The sequence below is a fragment of the Pseudorasbora parva genome, chromosome 7 (genome assembly GCF_024679245.1).
Source record: "Pseudorasbora parva isolate DD20220531a chromosome 7, ASM2467924v1, whole genome shotgun sequence".
Taxonomy (NCBI): Eukaryota; Metazoa; Chordata; class Actinopteri; order Cypriniformes; family Gobionidae; genus Pseudorasbora; species Pseudorasbora parva.
The window spans coordinates 25,507,069-25,531,600 of NC_090178.1; the positions used below are offsets into that span (position 1 = coordinate 25,507,069).

Here is a 24,532-nt window from a genome sequence, read left to right on the forward strand (position 1 = left end):
TGTTCCACATGAACTACAGGTCAGTTGCAACAGAAAATTATAAGATTGAAAAAAGCCTAATTTGCAGTAATTACGATTAGCAATATGATATGAAAAGCAAGTGGGCACCACTGTGTGAATAAATCAAAGACCCCCTGCGGTGAAATTTAGCAAATATTTGATGTAAGTTATGTCTATGTGGTGTTTTTAATAAGAAAAATCATGCTTGTGCAAATTTATCGGTCAACCCCATTGCTGAATATTTTCTCCCTAACACCGTAGTGTCCTCAAAAACAGCCCGCCTGTTTCCTCCTGTCACAAATACGTACCAATCCCGCCAACGTATTTCTCCACTGACTTTCTATGATGTTCTGAGCATTTCTATGGATGCTGATTTTTCAAAGGCAACTGAGATGCCGAACAGAAACATGGTGTGTGTAACAACACATTATTAGCTGTTCGATAACGCAGTCAAGCCAAGGGCTAATCATATAATTACCGCTATGTAAGACATTCTAGAGAGCATTACTGATACATTGATTTATGACCCTTGTACAATTTGTTCTTCCTATTCTTCTTTTGAATCAGTTTCTGGTTCAAACATACTGTATATGAATTAATGCTGGATTAAACCTGTCAGGAATCAGGAAATGGAGGACCCAGATGCAGAAAAACAATAATGATGGTCTATTAACAAGACAGATCAACAAGACACAATGGGGTAGTGGATGAGTGACAGTCCAAACACCAGGGCAGGGGACAGACACCACGATGACGGGCAGGGGAGGATGACCACTGAGACCAGTCCAGGCAGCCAATGAACTTGACCCAAAGATGGTGAACCAATCCAGGCAGGAACCTGAGGCTTGATGTTCTCACAGAATCAGCTCCCGTCTTGGCTGACAGGCAGTGGAGACCGCGGCCAGGGAAAAACTTAGGACAGAAAACAACACAGGACACACACACACGACAAGACTCCAGACGAGACAAGAAATAACAGACAAACTAAGAACTATGACTAAATGAAACAAAACTTAAATGATAACTGGAGCTAGCAAAAAGGGGGGGGGGGGAATAAAACCAATATCTGTAAAAAGACTGAACTAAAAATAAAAGTGGAAAACTGGAAAAAATAAAATAAAGAGGTAAGCTATCAAAACCAAGAAAACTAAACAATAAGGCTAGGGAGAAATGCCAAAATAAAACCTGGAGAAAAAGAGAGAAAATAAAGTCAGAAACTAAACTAGACTAAAAATACAGGAACAAAGGAAAAAACTGAAAATAAATCAAAAGCTAGAAAAAGAAGAGACACTAAATCTAAAACAGGCTAGACAAGGCGCTAGAGACATGTATGCACAAGCAAACGCACGCAACGAACCAGCAAAGACATGAGGGAAGGTAGCACAATATAAAAGGACCAGAGCACATGAGGAACAGGTGAGCACAGTTAGTGAAACGAGGACTAGACCAGACTAAACAAGGTGGCAGGACAAGAGGAACACATGACAAACACAAAGACAGACAGATCCAAGTACTAAGACACAACACAAACATAGAAACATTAAACAAGGTGGCAGGACAAGAGGAACACATGACAAACACAAAGACAGACAGATCCAAGTACTAAGACACAACACAAACATAGAAACATTAAACAAAGACAAAACAGACAGAGCTGCCAGGGCAGAACCCTGACAAAACCAACAATATTTCCACAAGCCACTGTGCAGCATTTGCTGCAGTTGACCAAGTTGCTGTGATTGAATGCAGGCAGGGAATAATTTGCATATAAACATGAATTAAGTCTAATATACCTCATGATTCAAATCATCATGATCATCTTAAGAGTAAACCTGGTTACTTGATATCCTGGTTAATGGTATCTACGACAGTATAGTACATGTTTGGAATGGGAGGAATGAAACAAAGCACTTTTTATGTTGCATAATCAGACGTTCATCCACCAAGAAAAGTAGTCAAAAAAATAAATATACTGTTTAGCTGCATTGTATGTATGAGGGTGCTATATAAATGTCATGTTATAAATTCAACATATTTATAATTATTTAAAACATGATCTGTGTATGTGAGACCAGTGATGGACACGCCATTTGCCCAGGGTGTTTATAATGGTATAATGGATTGGTGATGGATGGATATATAATTTATATTATTTGTGTTATAACATAATATATAGTATTTTGTTGTCATTCTAAGTAAAATATTGTTGTTTTTTAACAGAAGCATTCCTGTAAGTGCTTTCAAAAATGTCAAGCTTCAAAACTCTGCTTTTAACCTCTCTGGAACACTTGTCTGCTAGCTTACATTGTAAGTGCATTACTATAATGTGTTTTCCCTTTTTTAATCTTTATCTATTTTTAACCATGTTTCAAGGAATTTAAATATATCTTTTTTTTTCTTTTTCTGAAGTTCTCTTCAGCAGTATTTTCACACCCTGGTGTGCTGCCCTAGTGCAGGGGTGCCATGTAATAATTTAAGTTTAAGTAAAAAATAAAAAAAAAAGCCTGTACAAAAGTTTTTATTTATACCATCTATCTCTGTTACCTTAATAAGAACAAATGAAACACACACATTCATAATAAAAAATGGAAATAATAAGAAAGGTTGGTCTGATTTTCGGTGTGGCATTGAACATAATTTTCATTCCGCACACATATAAAGTGCACGCAACGCTGTCTCTCATACAGTTTGCGAGTGCCAAATTGATTTCTTTTTCATGGCTAGCTGCTCTTAAATGGTCAAATACTAGGGTTTGGTACCGTTCACATTTTAATCAGCACCGGTACCCGTTTTTTTTTTGTACTTTAGGAGCTGTTTGCATCAAGTAATTTAGCTGTAAGTCATTTATAGAAGTGTTATTGACTTTATGCCAGAGCTGCCTTGGTCTTTGTCTGCCATTGTCTGTGATGTTTGTTTACTGTAATATTTACCAGTAAATTGTAAGCTATTAGCTACTTTATTCATTGAATTCATAAAAACAACCATATTATATTTCTTGTTAATTTTACATTTCTATGAAAAGATTTCCCACAAATATGTTGTGTATCTTTTGGTAATCAAATGAAGACATAAAAAAAATAATTGAATGTATCTTTTTTTTTTTTTTTTGTTAAACAAAGTGCTGCACTTTATAACTGAGCTTTATAGCCTACTGTTAAACTTAAAACGTGGAAGAAAATTTTTGATTTATTACTTAAAAAATTAAATGTCGATAATTTATTATTATTACATTAGTGTTAGAAGTATTATTACATTGAGACATATCTAAATTATACAATACAACAGTAATATATACGTGTCAAGTTAAACCGGACCTTTATTTTGACGGGTTGCCGTGACATGAGTTTCAGTGTGTTTATGATGTGAGGGTAGTTTTTCTCAAATGAATCGGTAAAATGCTCATGAAGTCAGCAAGAATGTGACTCTCAGGCTCTGGAGATGACATTCATTCATATAAGAGCAGAGGAGGAAAAAAATGACCGTCATGCGCGATTCAGTGTGTGTGTGTGTGTGTGTGTCAGGTAAATTAAACCGCCATGCATTCACAAAGACACGCAGAATTCGTATTTACATTTATTTATTTTTTTGCGGTTTAATATTCACAGACACTAGTCTATGTCACCAGATGCATTCTCAGGTACCAAAATTTGGTACTGATTGATTTAATGTGAATCGGTACTCTGTACTGATGTACTCCGACGTAATTCGCCTGTACCCTTAAAAGTTCGGTACTGACAGATTTGCCAATTTGTCCCGTTCCGTGCCCTTCTCTGTCCTCCCTGTTAGATGCAAAGAATATAGACTCACAAAAATATTGTTACAATGTCCGTCTTGCTGAGTATTCACATAAACAGTTGGTTAAACTGTTCAGAAATGCATGTGCAAAAGTATATTGGATCCGTGCATCAGGTCATCCTGTCATGTGTTCCTTTGTCTTAGTTTCCCGCCACTAGTTTGTTACCATGGTTACCCTCATTAGTTAATTTGTCCCAACTATTTGTCTTGTTAATCATCTCGTTTCACTACTTACATCCTCACCTTCAGTCTTTGTCTAGTCACTGTTGTGTTAAGTTTGTTTGCTTATTATCTCCTGAGTCTTCCGCCTGTTCCTGTGCAAACCAACCACTACAGTGATCTCTTCAGAAGAAATTATTAATTTGCCTAGACTTTCAATGGATGGACAAAAATTTGATAATATTCAAAATACATATAGTGGGTACAGAAAGTATTCAGACCCCCTTCAGAAATGTGTCACTCTTTGTTATATTGCAGCCATTTGCTAAAATCATTTAAGTTAATTTTTTTCTCATTAATGTACACACAGCACCCCATATTGCCAGAAAAACACAGAAATGTTGACATTTTTGCAGATAAAAAAAGAAAAACTGAAATATCACATGGTCCTAAGTATTCAGACCCTTTGTTCAGTATTTAGTAGAAGCCCCCTTTTGATCTAATACAGCCATGAGTCTTTTTGAGAAAGATGCAACAAGTTTTTCACACATGGATTTGGGGATCATTTGCCATTCCTCCTTGCAGATCCTCTCCAGTTCTGTCAGGTTGGATGGTAAACGTTGGTGGACAGCCATTTTCAGGTTTCTCCATAGATGCTCAATTGGGTTTAAGTCAGGGCTCTGGCTGGGCCATTCAAGAGCAGTCATGTAGTTGTTGTGAAGCCACTCCTTAGTTATTTTAGTTGTGCTTAGGGTCATTATCTTGTTGGAATGTGAATCTTCGGCCCAGTCTGAGGTCTTGAGCACTTTGGAGAAGGTTTTCGTCCAGGATATCCCTGTACTAGACCACATTCATCTTTTCCTCAGTTGCAACCAGTCGTCCTGTCTCTGTCAGCTGGAAAGAAAAAAAAAAGAAAAAAAAAACATAGCATGATGCTGCCACCAACCTGATTCACTGTTGGGACTGTAGTGGACAGGTGATGAGCAGTATCTGGTTTTCTCCACACACACCGCTAAGAATTAAGGCCAAAAAAGTTCTATCTTGGTCTCATCAGACCAGAGAATCTTATTTCTCACCATATTTGAGTCCTTCAGGTGTTTTTTTTTTAGCAAACTCCATGCAGGCTTTCATGTGTCTTGCACTGAGTAGAGGCTTCCGCCAGAGCACTCTGCCATACTCTCTACTGTTGGAGGGCTGCAGTGATGCTCTCCCATCTCCCGACTGCATCTCTGGAGCTCAGCCACAGTGATCTTCGGGTTCTTTTTTAACTTCTCTCACCAAGGCTCTTCTCCCCAATAGCTCAGTTTGGCCAGATGGCCAGCTCTAGGAAGGGTTCTGGTCGTCCCAAACATCTTCCATTTAAGGATCATGGAGGCCACTGTGCTCTTAGGAACCTTAAGTGCAGCAGAATGTTTTTGTAATCTTGGCCAGATCTGTGCCTTACCACAATTCTGTCTCTGAGCTCTTCAGGCAGTTCCTTTGACCTCATGATTCTCATTTGCTCTGACATGAACTTTGAGCTGTAAGGTCTTATATAGACAGTTGTGTGGCTTTCCTATAATCTAACACAGCTGGACTCAAATTAAGCTGCAGAACCATCTCAGGATGATCAGAAGAAATGGACAGTACCGGAGTTAAATATATGAGTGTCACAGCAAAGGGTCTGAATACTTAGGACCATGTGATTTTTCAGTTTTTCTTTTTTAATAAATCTGCAAAAATGTCTACAATTCTGTGTTTTTCTGTCAACATGGGGTGATGTGTGTACATTGATTGATTGAACAAATGATTTTAGCAAAAGGCTGCAATATAACAAAGAGTGAAAAATTGAAGGGGATCTACCCATTACCCATTGTATATCAGTAGTAATATATGGCGGTTCTTCTATTTAATCCATGTGCTGGTATTGAAAATGGTATTGAATATTGATACTTTTCAAGCTATCTTTTCAAAGTTAAATTCCAGTATCGTGACAACACTACATTTTTGAACATTTTTAAAAGGTGTATGACTGAAAAAAAGTTTATAAACACTGCTTTACAGAACTCAATATAGTATTTAACCCACAGCATTCCGTGCACTTTCACAAATTGGGGTTTTGCAGGACTGATTCTATATTCTCTGTTTCAAAGTTAAGAAGCAAAAGTGGCCCTTCACACATTTTCTCTCTCTCTCTCTCTGTCATTCTCTTTCCATCCCTTCGCTCTTACATTCTCCCTTCCTCTCACTCATCTGTCTGACATGAATTTTCAATCTCACTGTTTACCTTCCACTGCTGTGCCTAAAACAACACTGACATAGATAGAGCGCACATGAGAGAGCGTGAGAGAGAGGGAGAGACGGGAAGAAGATCAAGAAGAAGGCGGAGAGATATTAGTAACACCAGCAAAGAGATGAAGAAAATAACAACGAAAGAGGTGCAAAAACAGAAAAGCCTGTGTGTGTGTGTGTGTGTGTGTGTGTGTGTGTGTGTGTGTGTGTGTGTGTGTGTATTCCAAATAATGGCAAAAAGAGAAGCACGCTGGCTGAGAACCCTTTTGTATAGATGAAGTGGACATTGTCCAGTCACAGAAAGGGAGAGAGGGAGCGCAAAAATGGGACACAGAACATCAGGGATGAAATGGGAGAGCGAGATTTATAGAAATGGAGGGAAAGGAGGTAGACAGAAAGAATGATGTGGAGAGAAAAGGATTTTTTTAAACGACTGGGGAGGAAGGGGAGGCGGCGGAGAGCAAGCTTAGAATAGATACGCTCTCATCCACATGAAATATTGAACGAAGGAGCAAGAAAACAAGAGAGAGGAAAGGAAAATGGAGAGAATGATAGAGATAAATACAATCGTTATTTGTTTAGTGCGCGCTGAGGGAGAGTGCGAGATGGAGGGAGGGAGAGGACGAGAAGAAGGGAAGGAGAGCACTTTGGAAAAGATGGATGAACGAGAGAGCCCAGCCGGCAGCTGTGGAATGAAGGCCGTGCGGTGAGGGCAGGCTTTCCGAGAACGAAAGAGAGAGAAACATTTGTTTGGATTCTGATGACTGATATATGTGGATGAATGGTACGAGTTTGTTGAAAATATTACTCTGCAAAAAGTGTTTCATCATCTTTCTTCTCTCCCAACAGTCCTCCCCCTCCAATTTCACTCTCTCCCTTCTCTCTTTCACACTCTTCCTGCTTTGATCTCTCTCTTCTTACTGATCTTTTCCTCTCTCCCCCATCAAATTTGAAATGTTTGGCAGGTTTTGTTCAGATTAACGTGCAGAGGTGCTTGTGTTTTTCAAGCTTCTGCTCAAATTCGTCATGTTACCAACAGAGAGCCAAAGGCTAAAATTTCAGAGACACGTCATTTAAAACATTATTCATTTATAATCTTTGGCTTCTTCTCAGAAATCCCAAGAAAGAATGTTAGGTCTGTATCTCGTGATCATCTGAATTGCTCTTCAATGCTGCCTAATCTCATTACTTCAAATTGTGGTTTAATTCCCTTAGTTTAAAAGCAGGGGCTCGTATTGACATTTACCAAGCTTTTAGGAACTTAAGTCTATGACTAACATTGAAAAAAGCCTTTTTTAAGGTAAGTGTTTGCACAATAATCTATAGGCCTATCTATTAATATTATTATATTTGAATGAACAATTATCCTGACTGAAAGTGAGCAAAGTCTAAGCATGTTTATTATACACTCACCTAAAGGATTATTAGGAACATCATACTAATACTGTGTTTGACCCCCTTTCGCCTTCAGAACTGCTTTGATTCTATGTGGCATTGATTCAACAAGGTGCTGAAAGTCTGTGAGGTGAAGACCACATGTCCCAAGATTCTGCGCTAAAATTTAGCATCATCAGCATATGCCTTTGTTTTGAATAGGCGACCTCTAGCGGACGCAAAAGTTACATATTGCACATTTAATGCTTTATATTTAATACTTAACCTACACACACACACACACACACACACACACACACACACGCGCACACACACACACGCGCACACACACACACACACACACACACACACACACACACACACACACACACACACACACACACACACACACACACACACACACACACACACAAAGCATATTTTAAAAACTTTATTATAAATGTACATTTATTTTATTAACAGCAATAATAACATATTTCACTGCCCAGCTTAGCCTTTCCATGTGAGGCTAATGAGGAAATGACATTGTCTTTCATTGCTCCCTTCACCAAGTGCGTTCCAAACATCTTCATTATGACACTGAAGTGCCCTTCTCTCTGCAAAGTCCCCACTTAAGGGCCCTCCCCGAGTAACTATAGGGCATAGGGATGCTCATTTCCGAATTTCCCTCAAACGAACGTAACCAACTGGCAGTTAGCATCACACTGGTTCCCTTAACAAAAATCCAGTATGATTGTTCTGTAGTCTGTCAGATTATTACAAAAAAAGAAGAAAAAAAAGAAACAAGAAAAAAAAAGTTTTTGATACTTCCACGTTTTGTCCAAGATCATTTTCCAGATGAAGCCTAGATGCAGTCGCCAGAATTAAAAAGCCAAAGCAAACACTATACCACAGTCCCATGATTTTAACATCACCACCACTAAGCTTCTTTAAGCTCTTTTAGCTTTTATCTAAAATTATTTTCCCAGAACAAGATAGTTAGAGTAGTTTATAAGAGCACAATTTAATTTTCCTTACAGCTTCTATAGTCCCATTTAGCCACTTGTTAGCTACTTGTCCTATAATAGACTATTTTCACATTTCCGGGTTTCTAAGGGTGCGTTCACACTTGTCATGTTTGGTTCGATTAAAAAAACCCTGGTGCGATTGCTCGGTTAGTGTGGTTCAATTGAACATATGTGAACGCTGCCATCCGAACCCTGGTGCGCACCAAACAAGCAGACAGTGACCACTAAAAAGATGGGTCTCGGTCCGCTTCCAAACGAACTCTGGTGCGATTTGACTGATATATGAACGCAACACGGACCAAAGACATGTAAACCAACCAAAAACAGGACGTAATGCCACAAGATGCAACGCTACAAGTCAGCTGATTTGACGACGCAAAAAGATAGGTGTATCCAAAATGTAACATTAATGTTAGAAGGCAAATGTGGAGCTGTGAAAAGGGTCCATTACACAAATGTTTTACTCTATCGTGCATGTATACTATTCTCCGCTTGCAAAAATCAACCTTCCAGGCACTGTATCTGCATTTATATACTTTATGTCCATAGTTAGTAGAAACACTAGACTCGCATAGATGTGACATGCAATTCACAAAACATCACAACACTAAATTTAACTGTAAACAAAACTATAACCTATATCAACAACTACAGTCAACTACAGTTTTCATAAATCATGTACTTTGCCTCAGGTGCAAGACATTATGAATGATTAGATTTTAATTAATTAATTAATTAACATTAATTAATTTACATTAAATTGTTAAACATGCATAATACATAGTTGTACTTAATTATGCAGTTTAATAAAACTGTTTTAAATCAAATTTGACAAATGACATAACGATAAACATTAAATAAATGTTCTCAGCACAGTCAGCAGTTAACCATTGTGTGTCAATTTTAAAAAGTTACTCTGAGGTCAACAGAGGACAAAAATGTTAAGTAAAAAAAAGTCATAAAAATGTGAAACTCGGAGCACAACCCCATGGCAGATTACTGTTTTTCTATCTCAGATATTACACACACTCACTCTCTCTCTCTCTCTCTCTCTCTCTCTCTCTCTCTCTCTCTCTCTCTCTCTCTCTCTCTCTCTCTCTCTCTCTCTCTCTCTCTCTCTCTCTCTCTCTCTCTCTCTCTCTCTCTCTCTCACACACACACCACATTTTGACATACTTACTAAAAATTATAACTTCATAATTTATAACAAAAAATTCTCTATAATATTCAGTAGCAGAAAAAGGAATAAAATTAGTATTTGCTATAGGCCAAACTTGAGAAAAATGGCACCATCTGGTAAAATAAAAATTTGAAGCCTTTCCTGAAATGAAAATAGCTCTTGTTCTGTTAATGAAAGCCTGTTAACAGACATGGCACTATTTTATAGTTAAAGGGCCCTGAGATTAAAAATTGTTTTAATTGGTTTCAATGGAGACATTTTGGTCCTTAAAGTTAGTTAGTAGTTCACTTTAAAATGAAAATTACCCCATGATTTACTCACCCTCAAGCCATAGGTGTATATGACTTTCTTCTTTCAGATGAACTCAGAGTACCACATGGCTCCGGGGGTTAATAAAGGCCTTCTGAAACGAATTGAAGGGTTTTTGTAAGAAAATATATTTAAAACTTTATCATGTAAAATATCTAGCTACCGCCAGACCACCTTCCATATTCAGTTGGACACGAAACTGTCACGATGTATCACTAGAACAAAGCATACGTTTTCTAAATTATAGATATTTTTCCTACTAAACCTCATCACTTCGCTTCAGAAGGAAGAATTAATCTCCTGGAGCTGTGTGGAGTATGTTTGTTATGGATAAAATTTACTATTGAAAATGTACTATTTCACCCCATTTTAAAAGCCCATTTTAGGCCTACCCCATGATTTACTCACCCTTGAGCCATCCTATATGATTTTTTCTTTCTGATGAACAAGCAGGCAAAATTATATATATATATATATATATATATATATATATATATATATATATATATATATATATATATATATATATAATTTTGCCTGTGTTAATGACAACTGCATACATTTCGTGTGTATTTTTATTTTTAATTTCACCCCCATTTCCTATAATAATCTATTTTACATAGTAGCAAAATTGTTATTCTCAGGACCTTAAAAGAGTAAGGTCCTGAGTTGCTTGTCCATAGGCCTACTTGTTCAGCCAAAATAGCACTGTATATGAGGCTATCGCTTTTATTGTGTGATTCCTTTTTTATTTAAAATATTCACAAACTTAATTGTTTATCCTGTCATCAAATACCTGAGTGTGTTTTGTCATCTAAAAACCTTTATAAATTATCGCTTGATCTATAACGTGAGATGGGCGCCGCCATGTTTTTTCGCGCTGCAGTCATGAGTCCTGTCAGTTGGATTTACATCACGTGAATTCATCAGTTTCTCCCGAAATACGTGCACGTTAAGGTGCGTTCACCTTGTAATTCCTGTAATGGCCGCCCTAGACCCTTTTCGCATTTCCGAATTTTCTATATAGAATTTACTATGTAAATTCGGAAATTTAAAAAGGGTCTATTATATTATGTAGGCTACTATATACCGTAAGACCGAGGATGTTTACAAGGGAGAGCAGTTGATCTGGCCTCTGCTGATGCGGTGCTGATCAGTGATCACTGGGCACTGCTGGGTTTCTTACAGAGCACTTCCCCAAACGGGGCTGACATAAATCAGGCCCACAGAGCTGCAACTGCCCCACAGGAATATCCTCTCCCCTCTGAGCACTTACTGTGCTTGTGTTTGTGTGTGTTTATGAAGGAGAGACAGAGGGGAGGCAATGAGGCAACACATTTGCACTAGTTTTATGGAAACAATTTGCTTAGAAAAAAAGAAATAACTAATCCAATTTCATCTAAAAGGATTTTTATTTTATTTTTAAAGCAAGTGATTATAGTGGATAGCCTATAAAGAAGCTCCTTTTGAAGCTGCCTCTGTTTCTGTCAATATAAAACATCAATTTAAAATTGGAACAAATAGATAATAGACTACAATTCACCGATTGCTTTGACATAGCCTATACTTGATTGTTTTTAATTTGACCAAGTTTTTACCATGTGCTAGGATATATTGTAAAATGTTTGCAATGGTCGGGTCAGGCAAAAATCCTTAAAATATCAACTTCACTTTTTTACTGTAATGTAAAACCTGGAAGGTTGATCTCATTGTTCTTTAAAGCTCATGTCAGACAGCACAGAGCTCTCTTCCGCACAGCTGCCTCTGCCAACCAGAAGAACCCTCAGCATGCTTGACAGTCGGGATAACATTTGTTTGGATTGGGCTGTGTTGGTTTTGCAAATATTTATTTAGGATTTTCTGCCATGGTTTTGGGTGTTGTGTCTACCTACAAAATTCATATGAGCTGTATGGATGTTAAATATCAAAAGAAATAGTTTCTGCTTTGGATTCCAACCCTAAAACTCAGACTCGTAATATGTAGGGAGCGTCCAGTCACCGCCATAAATTTTTACAGCTCCTTTCAGCTCCTTTAAGGTTCCCATTGGCCTTGGTAACAAGCTTTCTCCTTACCAAGTCATCAATTTTGTAAGAGCATCCTGATCTCTGCAATGTCATGGTTTTTCATGTTGCCTCCACATTTATGGTTTTCACAATGTTCCTGCATAAAAGTTATACATTCAAATCTATATATTTTTTATATCTATTAATAAATATTTTCAAATGGTGGGTTGATTAAATGTTTGGTTAAATTTTGTGCAGAATGGAAGTGATATTTGTTTTTAACCTTTTATCTGATTTATAATATACTTGGTTAAATTTGAAAACATACAAAAAATGTTATACTATTTTGTAACCTATTAATCATCATCATCATTTAAAATGTCTTATAAATGTTATTAATTTTAAAGTGAATAAATGCAATTGTCATTAAAAATATAAAACTGTAAATTAAACATTTAAATTATTATTAAATATTTAGTTCAGCTGTATTATTCTATTACACAAACTCTCAATACAAAGAATGTGAACATTTTTGCAACATTTTTATAATCATTTCAAATTTCTTCTAAAGGTTAATCATTTTAAAGTTAATAAAATAATTAAAAAATATAAATTGTCATTAAAAACTATACTGTAAAAACATTTTAATTATATCTGTTTGTTTTTTTTACACAATCATAAATAAAATATTATAAAGTCAATTAAAATAAGATGAACAGATCTTTAACAGAATTATCTTTCTTTTTAGAATAAAGAATTAACATTCCTTTAGCAGTCAGTCTTGAACCCTAACAGAGATCTGAATACAATTTCTTTATTTCGCCCTTAAATCACCACATTTTTTCAAAGTTAATGAACCTGGTCTTTTCTTATGCATCTCCAATCTCAAAAATGTGTGTGTTTCTTAAGTTAGGGTGCTAAAAGTACTACAGTCAGGACTAGTGCTGATACATTACTGTGAGGAGTCATGCCCTTCACTTTGCAATAGCATCCTTTTCTTACTCTCTAAAAGCCTGGGTCAGCGGTTCACACCATAATAACACATGTGAATCAATCATGTCTGCATATATGAGTGAGTGTGTGTGTGTGTGTGTGTGTGTGTGTGTGTGTGTGTGTGTGTGTGTGTGTGTGTGTGTGTGTGTGTGTGTGTGTGTGTGTGTGTGTGTGTGTGTATGTGTGTGTGTCTGTGTGTGTTAGGAGAAGGGAGAGTGAGCAGCAGAGTATTTCAAGTTCACGTGCCCTTAAGAGACCGGATAGCTTTAGGCACCAGCGAGGTTGTCACGCAAGATTGTGTGTGTGTTAAAGACCGTGTGTAAGAGCATGTACAAGAGAATACTGTCTACAAACCATATTTCATTACGCTTAGATGCTATAAATGTAACCTTGATGAGTAATTATTACTTCAATTATTAAATAATGCATAAGATGGATGACTAACATTTTAACATGGAACAAAACAATATTTTGTTTGCATTAAGTGTTATTTTTTTTAAGGAATCCTTGAAGATCCCTTGAAATCCAGTCACATGTTTTATTTTTCGTTTACTTCTAATCATCTCAGACCATCACATATTATTCAGTTTGTTTTAGATCAGCTGATATATATATATATATATATATATATATATATATATATATATATATATATATATATATATATATATATATATATATATATATATATATATATATATATATATATATATATATATATATATATACACACACACACACACACACACACACACACACACACACGCACATGCACACGCACACACACACACACACAGACGCATGATAATCACAAATCACTCTAATATGCAAAACAAATTTTAAAAAAAAATGTCTTATTATTATTAATGTTGAATCATTAATATTGTCCTGATTATTATTTTTATTAAAACCATGATAGAGCTTTTTCAAGATTCTTTGATTAATATAAAAATCAAAATATCACATATATTTAAAATAGAAATTATTTGGAACATTATAAATGTCTTTACTGTGATTTTTTTAAATAAAGATTTAATGCATCCTTGCTGAGAATTAATTTAATAAAAAAGTTGTTATTTTACCAAATACTGAAGCATATATTTATGAATATATTCACTGATAAATATGATTCTGTGGTAAAGCTTTAGCAAAACCTATTCAACTTTCTAATACTGATGTTCCCATCATGAACTAAGAGGCATGAATAATAAATAAGGTTGCATTTTTCACAGTTTTTAGACTGGGTAATACTTCTATTATGTAGATATGTTGTCTGCACAATATCTACTGTATTATTTACTTAGATGCTTTAAAAGAATGGCTAAATTCAGTGTTATGTTTGAGTAAAATGTACTTCTGCAGACTACTGCAAAGTAGAAATTATACTCAAGAAACTTTAATTGACCAATACAGTTACTTATTTTATTTGTTAAAACCTTGTATTTTAGATGAGTACATTTTATGTACGCATTTGTATAGTTTGTCCAAGCGGCAACCTCCCCCAGTTTCTGCTGAAGCCAATAAGGAAGTGACTTAACGTGCAATTCATTGACAGGCTCCAGGAGGAAGCAGAATCTCACTGAGCCCCATATTAAAATGACCAAAGTTACAGAGGAAAAAAACATGTTTACAGCCTGGGAAAAATTTTAGTTTTGGTCTACACGGCTAATTTTGCCCTTCATGGCAACTGAACTCGCCTTACACTTTTGCATAATTAAGGGCGTGGTGACAGGTGGATCGGCGTTTGTCTGCTGTCTGTTAGTCATAGCGTCACCTCAGCTCTGCCCACGTCCCGCCTCTTTGCCCATGTTCTGTTATCCGTACAAGATGGCAACGGCCATCTTGAGTCTCTATACTTTACGCTTCAAAACTGCTCTTCAGAATCCTGTGGGTGATGTCTTTTTTTTTTTTACAGTCTATGGATTTGTCTAAACCCCAGTGACGGGTAGGTTTAGGGGCGGGGTTTGAGTTAGGTCAGTTCAACTCATCAAATACGGAAGATTTAGCAAAAATATGTACGAATTGCTTTGAGATCGGGTTGGTATATAAACGTGGCCTCAAAACAACAACAAACACAACTTTAGTAGTGTTAAAACAAAGCCAAATCGGAAGATTAGGCAGTATCATTTGCTTCATTCTGTTTTACAGATACACAATCATTTGTTCCAGGTCTGCACTACTCACCACCTGTGTCAGTATGCCATGTCCTACTTCCACAAGCGATCACATCATTTCCTGTTTATTCAGCCTCCAGGCAAAGAGGCTGAGCAATCTGATTGGCTGCTTAATGTAATAACTGTCAGACAGGCTGACTGATTGGCCAATATGAGGTGGTGACTCTGCTCATATTCGCCGGACCGCTTCGACTCTGCTGCTCTCTCATCATCCCTCTGAATGGCCGTTGAGTGCTTCCTTTCAGGGTTTATCAGCTTGAGACGTTTATAGTGTTTTCAATTAAAAGAATGCAGTGGATGTGTGATAATGACCCTGATGATAATTGCACACTGCAGTGCAGCTTGAGATTTGTATGGCAGTTTATAGCATCATCTCCCAGCTGTTGTGTTGAGTGTGCTGGTCTCATTGGGCCGTGGCTTCACAGGGCAGATGGGCGGCGATGAGATTCGCTTATATGCACAGCTGTAAAACCAAAAAACATCACTCATCACAAGAGTTACTCATATGCTCTTAGTTAGGAAATAATGTGCGTTCCTTACCTGAGACTTGTTATTCAAAAATAAACATACTGACTGATTTACAGACATTTCTCCAAAGCAAATAAATGGATTATGAGTCAGTTTTTCCACATAAAACAAGGTGATGTGATTGCATACTTCCTGTAATGCCAATCAGAATGTTTTATAATATTTAGACAGTAACTTCGCAGAGTCATGGAACGGTTCTCTCAATATCTTGCATAATAGTGGTCCAAATGCAGTTTATTCTCTCAAAGAACAACTCAATTATGGCGTGACGTTAAGGGTGCATGCAAAATCAGAATAACACTAGTGCTTTGTCATTTGCGTACACATTTGATCAACTAACTGATAAACATCTGTGCATCCTGACTCGTGGAAACTGTGCAGAACCCAGCCATCAGATTGGAACCGTTTGTTGTTGTTGACTGCGGTCTACTGTTAATATAGGAATATTCCAGTTCTTGTCATTTTTACATTCAATATGACTCCGATGGTCTGTGAAGTGTGAACTGTTCGTGCACTGAAGAAAAAAAAGATTTTAGGTTTAACCTAAAAAAGTAAATATCCTGGTTGCTAGTGGTGTAGTCAAGACCACCTAATCCGAGACCGAGTAGAGACCTAGACCAATGTGTGCTGAGACCAAGACAAGACCAAGACTTTGAGGGGTTGAGACCAAGAGAACACAAAGACCAGACCAGCAATCCTTAAAATGATAGCTCATGCTCAAATTTATGAAAACGGCTCTTCTGCTCGTTATATTGGTTAATTATATCACGTTTAAATCCAGATCTCATACAATAACTTTTTGCAACAATATCTTGAATTTTGTGAGCATTTGTATAAATCTTTGTTGGTATTTTTTGCCACACAATCCCTAATTATTTTCTAAATTGACACAATTAATCAGTCAAATTAGAAATAAGTTATTGATTGCAACTGAAGTAAGTTTTACATCCAATCACATTAATGATGTTAATAATTAAATCATTTTAGTGACATCCCAGCAGTTGTGGTCTTGACCGCTTTGAAACAAAATCCTGAGTCCTCTTAGTCTGAGAGCAAGACGAGGCCAAGTACAAATGTGGCCGAGACTGAGACCAAGACCTTCAAAAAATGGTCTTCAGACCAGTCTTGAGTGCTACAACACTACTGGTTGGCATAAAATTTTGGGTTTACTGAAATTAAAAGATTAACACAATGAAGGAGATTGGTATAATCAACAGAAACTCAAAATATTATGTAAGTTGATTTGACAAACAAAAAATATTGTGATAAATCATAAGCGTTTGTTTGAACATTTGGGGACAAAAAGATTTTGATTTACTTTTATGCAGTGAGGATGCAATAAATTGATACAAAAGTAACAATACAGACATTTAGAATGTTACCAAAGATTTTCTCTTCTATTTTCCATTCTTTTAATAATATTTTATTTTCTTCAAAGAATACTAAAAAAGATTTATCGCGGTTTCCTCAAAAATATTATGCAGAACAACAACCTTGATAAGAAATGTTTACTGACCAGCAAATCATCATATTAGAAGGATTTCTAAAGGATAATGATAAGGAAAAAATCTAAATAAAGGTAAGAAAACATGCTTCAACATATTGTATGAAATCAAGTCTTTGTTGTTGTTGTTGTTGCTTCAAGTAAATATCTCAACATATCAGAAAAGATAATAGAATGTTGTGATTTTTTTTGTTGTTTACTATAAAACAACACAAAACTGCTGATTTGTAAATATACATATTACAGTGGAAAGAAATGTGTCAACGAATGTTCAAAAACAACACTTCTGCAATAGATGTAGTGTAATTTTACTGAATAACGGCAATCAGAGTTAACCACCAAACAGCCCGTAAAAGCTTGAAGTGATGCGTTTCAAATGAATACTGACACTGTTGTTTTTAGGCTGACGTCACACAATGTGTCAAGTCAACTGGAATAAGTGAATCAATTAAGAAACATGGGGGGGGGGGGGGATTTCAGGAAGTAACACAACCTTAGATCACACAACACCTACCTTCTCATTAATCACAGTGAGACCATATGCACAATTAATAAAAAACTATTGCAGCTCTATAAAATGTGGCATGTATTTATGTAAAAAAAAAAAAAAAAAAAAACTTTCTGTGTGTTTGTCCAATCAATGGAGAATTATTAGCAGGAAGGAAGGAGACAGATAAAAGCTTTTAAATGCAATTAAATGCAGTCTTTTTTTTACTTCTACTTAAAAATGTTTCTGATTAGATACACTGACTTAATTGAGTCATACGTTTGACACAGTAATATTATACTAAATTCAATATATAACAGATTTTACACCACTGAGACAATCTAGACCCTCAAAATGCCTAACATTAACATTATCAACATACACGCTAAAAACACCCCAGCATGTGGAACATAATACCCTGCCTCAACGAAACAAGGAAAATAAAACCCCAAACACAAAGCAAATTAAACAGCTTCCAGACCCTAAAAAGAGTGCATAAATTGGCAGTGTGTCTCATTACTGCAGGACTCTCTCCAGTGACAAATCTGAGCAACTACAGAGTCAGCAATCACAGCTTAATAATGATAAAAGCAGGCACAAAATCCGGGAAAAACAAGGGAATAAATGATCAACGGACTCTAAACGACAGGCAGAACTGAACCAGACAAAACAACTCACCGAATGCAAAAACGAAATAATAATAATAATACATGAATAAAAAAGTCTACATCAATTTAAACTAAATGCAACTGAATCTTGCAGTGATGTATATTATATTCATACTCTTTTCCACCATTTACTCTTATTGTTCCTCATACGCCTATAAGCAAAAACTGAAATGCTTTGGCAATATTGCAGTCCCTTAAAATAATACCAATTAAACTTTATTGACACTGAGAGAGACTCTGTGTGCGTGTATATGTGTGTATGTGTGTGTGTGTGTGTGTGTGTGTGTGTGTGTGAGTGGGGGGGGGGGGTTCTACAGTAAAAGCAGATCTACTCCAGGTGGGACGCAGTCAGTCTGCGTTATTTTTAAGGGAGCAATGGGAGAGACGTAGAGAGCGAGGGATAGAATGAGAGAGAGGAGGGAGGTGAAGATGAATGTAGTTAATTAAGATGAGCAGGCAGTGAAGACAGTGCAGAATTACACAAACACTAATTAGAGTCTTCGTTAGGGGGCACAAAATGAGAGCAGCGCATCCATCATCTCCCCTCTCCTCTCTCTTTCCTCCCTCATTCCAACCTTTCTCTCCTCTGTCTTTCCCTCTGCTCCCTTTATGCTCTTTCTTTTTTCCATTCTAACATATTGGTGTCTTAGTTTGTGCGTCCTGCTTGTGACGGTGCCTCAGTCCCTCCGCGTTAAGGTGCACCTCTCAACTCTCTGACCCCTCCCCTCCCCCTTTTATTAGAGACATGAAATTCAGCGTCAGCACAATTTTTATTGTTTCGCTCACTCTCTTTAGTCTGTCAAATGTACCATGTCTCACTTTCTGCTATCCTTCGCTCCATTTAACCTCCATTTCTCTATATATCATCTCCATCCATCCATCCATCTGTCTGTCTCTCTATCTATGAAAGCATATGGGTATAGCAATCTTCAATTTGTAATGCAATATGCAAAATGGCAATGCAATATGTAAAATAGCAATACTGTACATCCCAGTTCTTACATGTCCGGTGAGTATGCTGGTGGCCACGGCATCCATTGAGCATGTTTGGGATGTATTTGGGATGTGCGATGTATACGACAGCGTGTTCCAGTTCCTGCCAATATCCAGCAACTTCGCACAGATATTGAAGAGGAGTGGACCAACATTCCACAGGCCACAATCAAACCCCTGATTAACCCTATGTGAAGGAGAGGCAAATGGTGTTCCTCCCACCCAGACCCCACAATACAGTAAAACTGCACATTTTAGAGTGGCCTTTTATTGTGGTCAGCCTAAGGCATCCTTATATGCCACAGCTATGAGGTGAATAGATCTCGGCAAAGGAGAAGTGCTCACTAACACAGATTTAGACTGATTTGTGCACAATACTTGAGAGAAATAGGCCTTTTGTGTATATAAAAATGTATTAGATCTTTGAGTTCAGCTCCTGAAAAATGGGACCATAAACAAAAGGATTGCATTTATGTTTTGGTTCAGTGAAAATTATAATAATTATTATTAGGCCTATTATAACAACAATAATAATTATTATTATTATAAATAACACCCATCACCATCCAGATGGACAACACATCGTTTTATTAATTGATGTAATAATGGATGCATTAAAGGTGTTATGTGTAAAAATTGAGGTAAAAATATGAAATATATCTGTCATACATTTTAATTTTGCAACTTATAAATAATTAAAATATATTTTTCAATGATATTTTAAAACTAGTGTAGGAAATAGCAAATGTAAATTATATTCAAATGTAATTATTATTTTTTCAAATGTTGCACACATGGCATAATTATTTATTTATTTATTTAAATGCCATTTTGCATATTGCATTGCCAATTTAATATTGCTACTCATATGCTTCCATATCTATCTATCTATCTATCTATCTATCTATCTATCTATCTATCTATCTATCTATCTATCTATCTATCTATCTATCTATCTATCTATCTATCTATCTATCTATCTATCTATCTATCTATCTATCTATCTATCTATCTATCTATCTATCTATCCGTCCGTCCGTCCGTCCGTCCGTCCGTCCGTCCTGTCCGTTTGTCTGTTTTTAAAGAGTTTAAATGACTATTGTATTTCTTTAATTTAATAAAATTATGAATAAAAAAGCTTATATATTTAAAAGAAAAAAACAGGAAATAAATGTACAGGGAATAAACTTACTTACTTTGGAATAAGGTTTAGGTTTAAATTCCGATTTAAAATTTGAATGGCATGATTTAACCCATGATGATATAACAATTTAACAAATAAATGAATGCAAATGTCAAATATGCAATACATGTGCAATTTCTAGGATCTGTTGATGTATCTCCCCATGTGAGACAAATGGATATAAACAATCAAAGTACAGCCAAAGGGGGAAATTATGATGTAAGTCAGTGAGCTAGATCTGAAAATATAGATCTCATTTATGACTGATGTCAGAAATATGGAACAAATGAGAGATATTATAGTTTCATAACCTCCAGCATTCACTGGCTGATCAGCACCAGCTGGGTGACAGAAATTACGAATCAAATCTGACTTTTTGAACAGGCTTTCTGAGGGAAAAAATCAGGACTAATGACATGAGAGTATAAGTGCAGGATAACTTTTTGCTGTAAAGAAATGTAGTGAATCACGCTAAATGGGTCAGCGGCAAAAGAGCTTCCATGAATGATAAAGAAAAAAAACCTTACAAAAAAGGAAAGTATTTTTTGATACATTATTCATCCATACATTTAGTGTAAAATTGGAGACTTATTGATATGACACACAGTCCTGACTTGGGTCTGTATATGATATTTCCTGGGGGTGGGGGGGGGGGGGGGGGGGGGGTTCAGCATGTTTCTGCACCATGACTTAACAGACATATGTTTGTCAAATGTTTATAATATTTGAACAAAACTAAACTCTCCAGTAAATATTAACAGCATACCAAATTGTAATGTTGTATAAAAAATAAATAAAAAAAATTGGTTGTTTGAATTCACATGGGTTCAAACGACCCATTTTCTGGGTTTGTCCATTTTCAACCCAACTTGGGTTGTTTTTAACCCAGCATTTTTTAGAGTGCAAGTATGAACTGCATTTCTAAACGACTAAATTAATAGTTTTGGGTCACACACAAAAAGTCTTCCTATCATCGACTTGGGTGATGAATTGAGAAATCAACTTTCCCTTGAGCTTTTGATATACAAAAGGTCATGGTAATATAAGAATATCCTCTAAGTTTCAGAGCTGAAAACTTCCTTGTTAGTCAAAGAAAAGCCTTTATAGACACCAGGCTCAGCAAACGGTCCTGTGCTTCATACTGACGTCACTGCGAGATGAAACACTGCCTCTACAGAACGTGTTTGGTTGATCACAAGCCAGCATCATTAAATGTGGAAGATAGCAAGCAAGATATTGTGGAAGAACAGTCGCTGCATAAGATTTCTTCGGATCATAATATTACGATTGTGGTACTTCATTTATTTTTAATGAAGTTCCAGCTCACGTGGGGAAGACAGTGTTCTGTTCACTTCAGTTCACTGCGGAATCGTATGTAAACAAATCTCCGGTTGATGCTGAATTTGGATCCGACAGGAATGGTGCAACACACATATGTGAGTAAAATGTGTTTTTATATGTAATAGTATTGCATTGTTATAGATCGTTTTGCTTATGTGTGTACGCTTACATTTAGTGCGCTGGACTCAGACACGTATGGGCCATGCACTCACAAAGCCCGGCAGGCCAATGACTCTCATTATATTCCCTATTCTCTCTCTCGAGTTGACATCTGAAGGGCGGCGCACGCATGTGTATGTGTGTGCGCGCGATTCGCGTTTATATCGTCCGATCGTGTGGGCTATGTTTAATATAAAAATAATAGTCCAATCAATCGCGGGTCGATGAGAAATAAAACATTTTGTTTGTTTGATAAAGATCTTTACGAGCCCTGTGGTCGAGAGAATCATTCTGGTTGCCGCTTCTCTCCTTTCCCTCGTGATTTGACAGGGGAGCTTAAGCTCATTAAATATGCAAATGTCCTCCAATCCTAGCCGTGGGCGTTTCCTTCCAAGTCTCCAGTGCGTCACGCCCATCAAAACCCAGCGTTTTGGAGAGAGCCTCAAACCCACTGTGGAAAATAGCCTACTTATCAGACAACAGTAAAAAAAGCCAGTTCATGACACCTTTAAATAATGCATATATTAGGCCTCTCATAAAAATGAAATATTTTTATGTTCTGTGGTCTATTTTAATTACTTGGCCAGATGATGCCAATAATAATACCTTTTCTTTAAAAAAATCAGACATGTTGTATGTATTAACTGCTTCATAGATATCTACACCGCATAAATTCTTTGCCATTAACTTAGTTGCCATTCTAGATCTGTTTAATCTCCATATTTAATTTTCTTTAATTACAGTATCCGATTTTCCTAATATGTAATTAGAGAAGTGGCAGTTGTTGCCATGGTTTTGGATTTCTGTTCTGCTGGGTCATTAGCTGGTTTAATAGTATTCTTCCTGAAATAGATAAAAACTTCTCTCCTCTGAGACATTACATACGCTCAAAGAAATAATGTCTCATCTCTCTTACGACACTGCGCTAATGTTATGTCTAGACAATTTCTTTTTCTCTCCAGGCATTTTACCAAGAAATGATGGGGAGCTTGATTAAGTCACACGGCTGCTTATAGCGTTGATGTGCCTGTGGTGCCATGGTTTAGTCTAATGTTTTTTTTTTTTTTTCTCTTTTCTCAAACCACCAGGAGGTTTAGTGATTCACAGGTTAGAACAGCGGTGACATTTGCAACCGCGGTAGTGCTCCCTGTCGTTCAATTGCGTACGCGTTTATACACACCCAGTTGCATTTAGAGTCCCGATACACAGTCATGAAGTTAAAGCACGCTTATCAGAGCATCTTAACTCATCATCTCTACTGCTGGTCACAGAGTTTTAATCTCATAAACTGTATGCGAGATCCAACCTATTTCTCATTTAGCCTATACCAAAAAAAGAGAGCGTCACAAACATGCTGCACATTTTCTGTGAAAAGCTTCTCTCTTTTTTTTTTTAGGTGTATAGCCCAACTATGCGGCTGAGGAAATAATTCACACTCACATACATGGCTTTTCTCTCATGAGAAAGGGTCGTCTCTCTCATGCTGAAAAGTACGATTCATTGTAATACATTGTATTATAAACGGCCCGCTGTCATTCATGGCTGCTCCGAAAGCTTTAAAATGCTGCCTTCAGAGGACGCATTCCAAGGAAGGCATCAATGCATGTCCAAATCCAATATTAGCTCTACTTTCGGTCTCATGTGATACTTTCATCAGCTTATTTTTTTCAAAGCTGCGTAGATGTATCCTTTGCTTCCTCTGATTTCCCACAATCCTGTGCTTTCCATTCTGTGACAATTAAGCTAAAAAAAAAAAAAAAAAAAAAAAATATACACATATATATATATATATATATATATATAAAGACGTAAGCTAAAAGTTGTGGTTGGTGGTCAGTTTGTGTGTACATGTACATTTCCAACATTAAACCAACATTAAGCCAATGTTTTCCAATATTTTATGAGAAATTAGTCTACTATTGTAGTAAAATTATATGACCTGTGCAAAATGAGTCGCTATATGAGCACATTTTCAAAAATGACTTATTTTCCCATTGTCTATTAAAAACTACAAAAATGACAGGAAAGTCAATTCTGACAAAAATGTAGCAAAATTTTACTGAAGATAACAAATCACATACACTCCAAAAAATTATTGTATGATGCGGTTCACTTAAATTAAGCATTTCATCTCGATTTAACACCATTATATCAGGTTTCTGGTTCAAATGTAATTGCTTCCTGTTATATTGACTAAAAATCTCTACTCTTTGACAGAACTTGATGTTTTTATTTTCAAATAACATGTTTCAATCAAGTAACCCAAACAAACAGGACTTTCACTTCCCATCATGCTTTGCAAAGGGACTGAATTTTCTTGTTAGATAACATTTGTAATTAAACTGGATTACTGTTATGGGTTTTGTTTGATATTCATTTTAG

The 24,532-nt window shown here is 36.4% G+C and overlaps 1 long non-coding RNA gene across 1 annotated transcript in view; it reads right to left on the minus strand.

The window, feature by feature from the left end:
- Nucleotides 1-15,092: 15,092 nt before the first annotated feature.
- The window catches only part of LOC137083089 (uncharacterized), a 43,641-nt gene continuing 34,201 nt past the window's right edge, over nucleotides 15,093-24,532 (minus strand). The window contains exon 4 of the long non-coding RNA XR_010906451.1: nucleotides 15,093-15,750. This is a non-coding gene — a long non-coding RNA (uncharacterized lncRNA). The remainder of the gene's footprint in view (nucleotides 15,751-24,532) is intronic.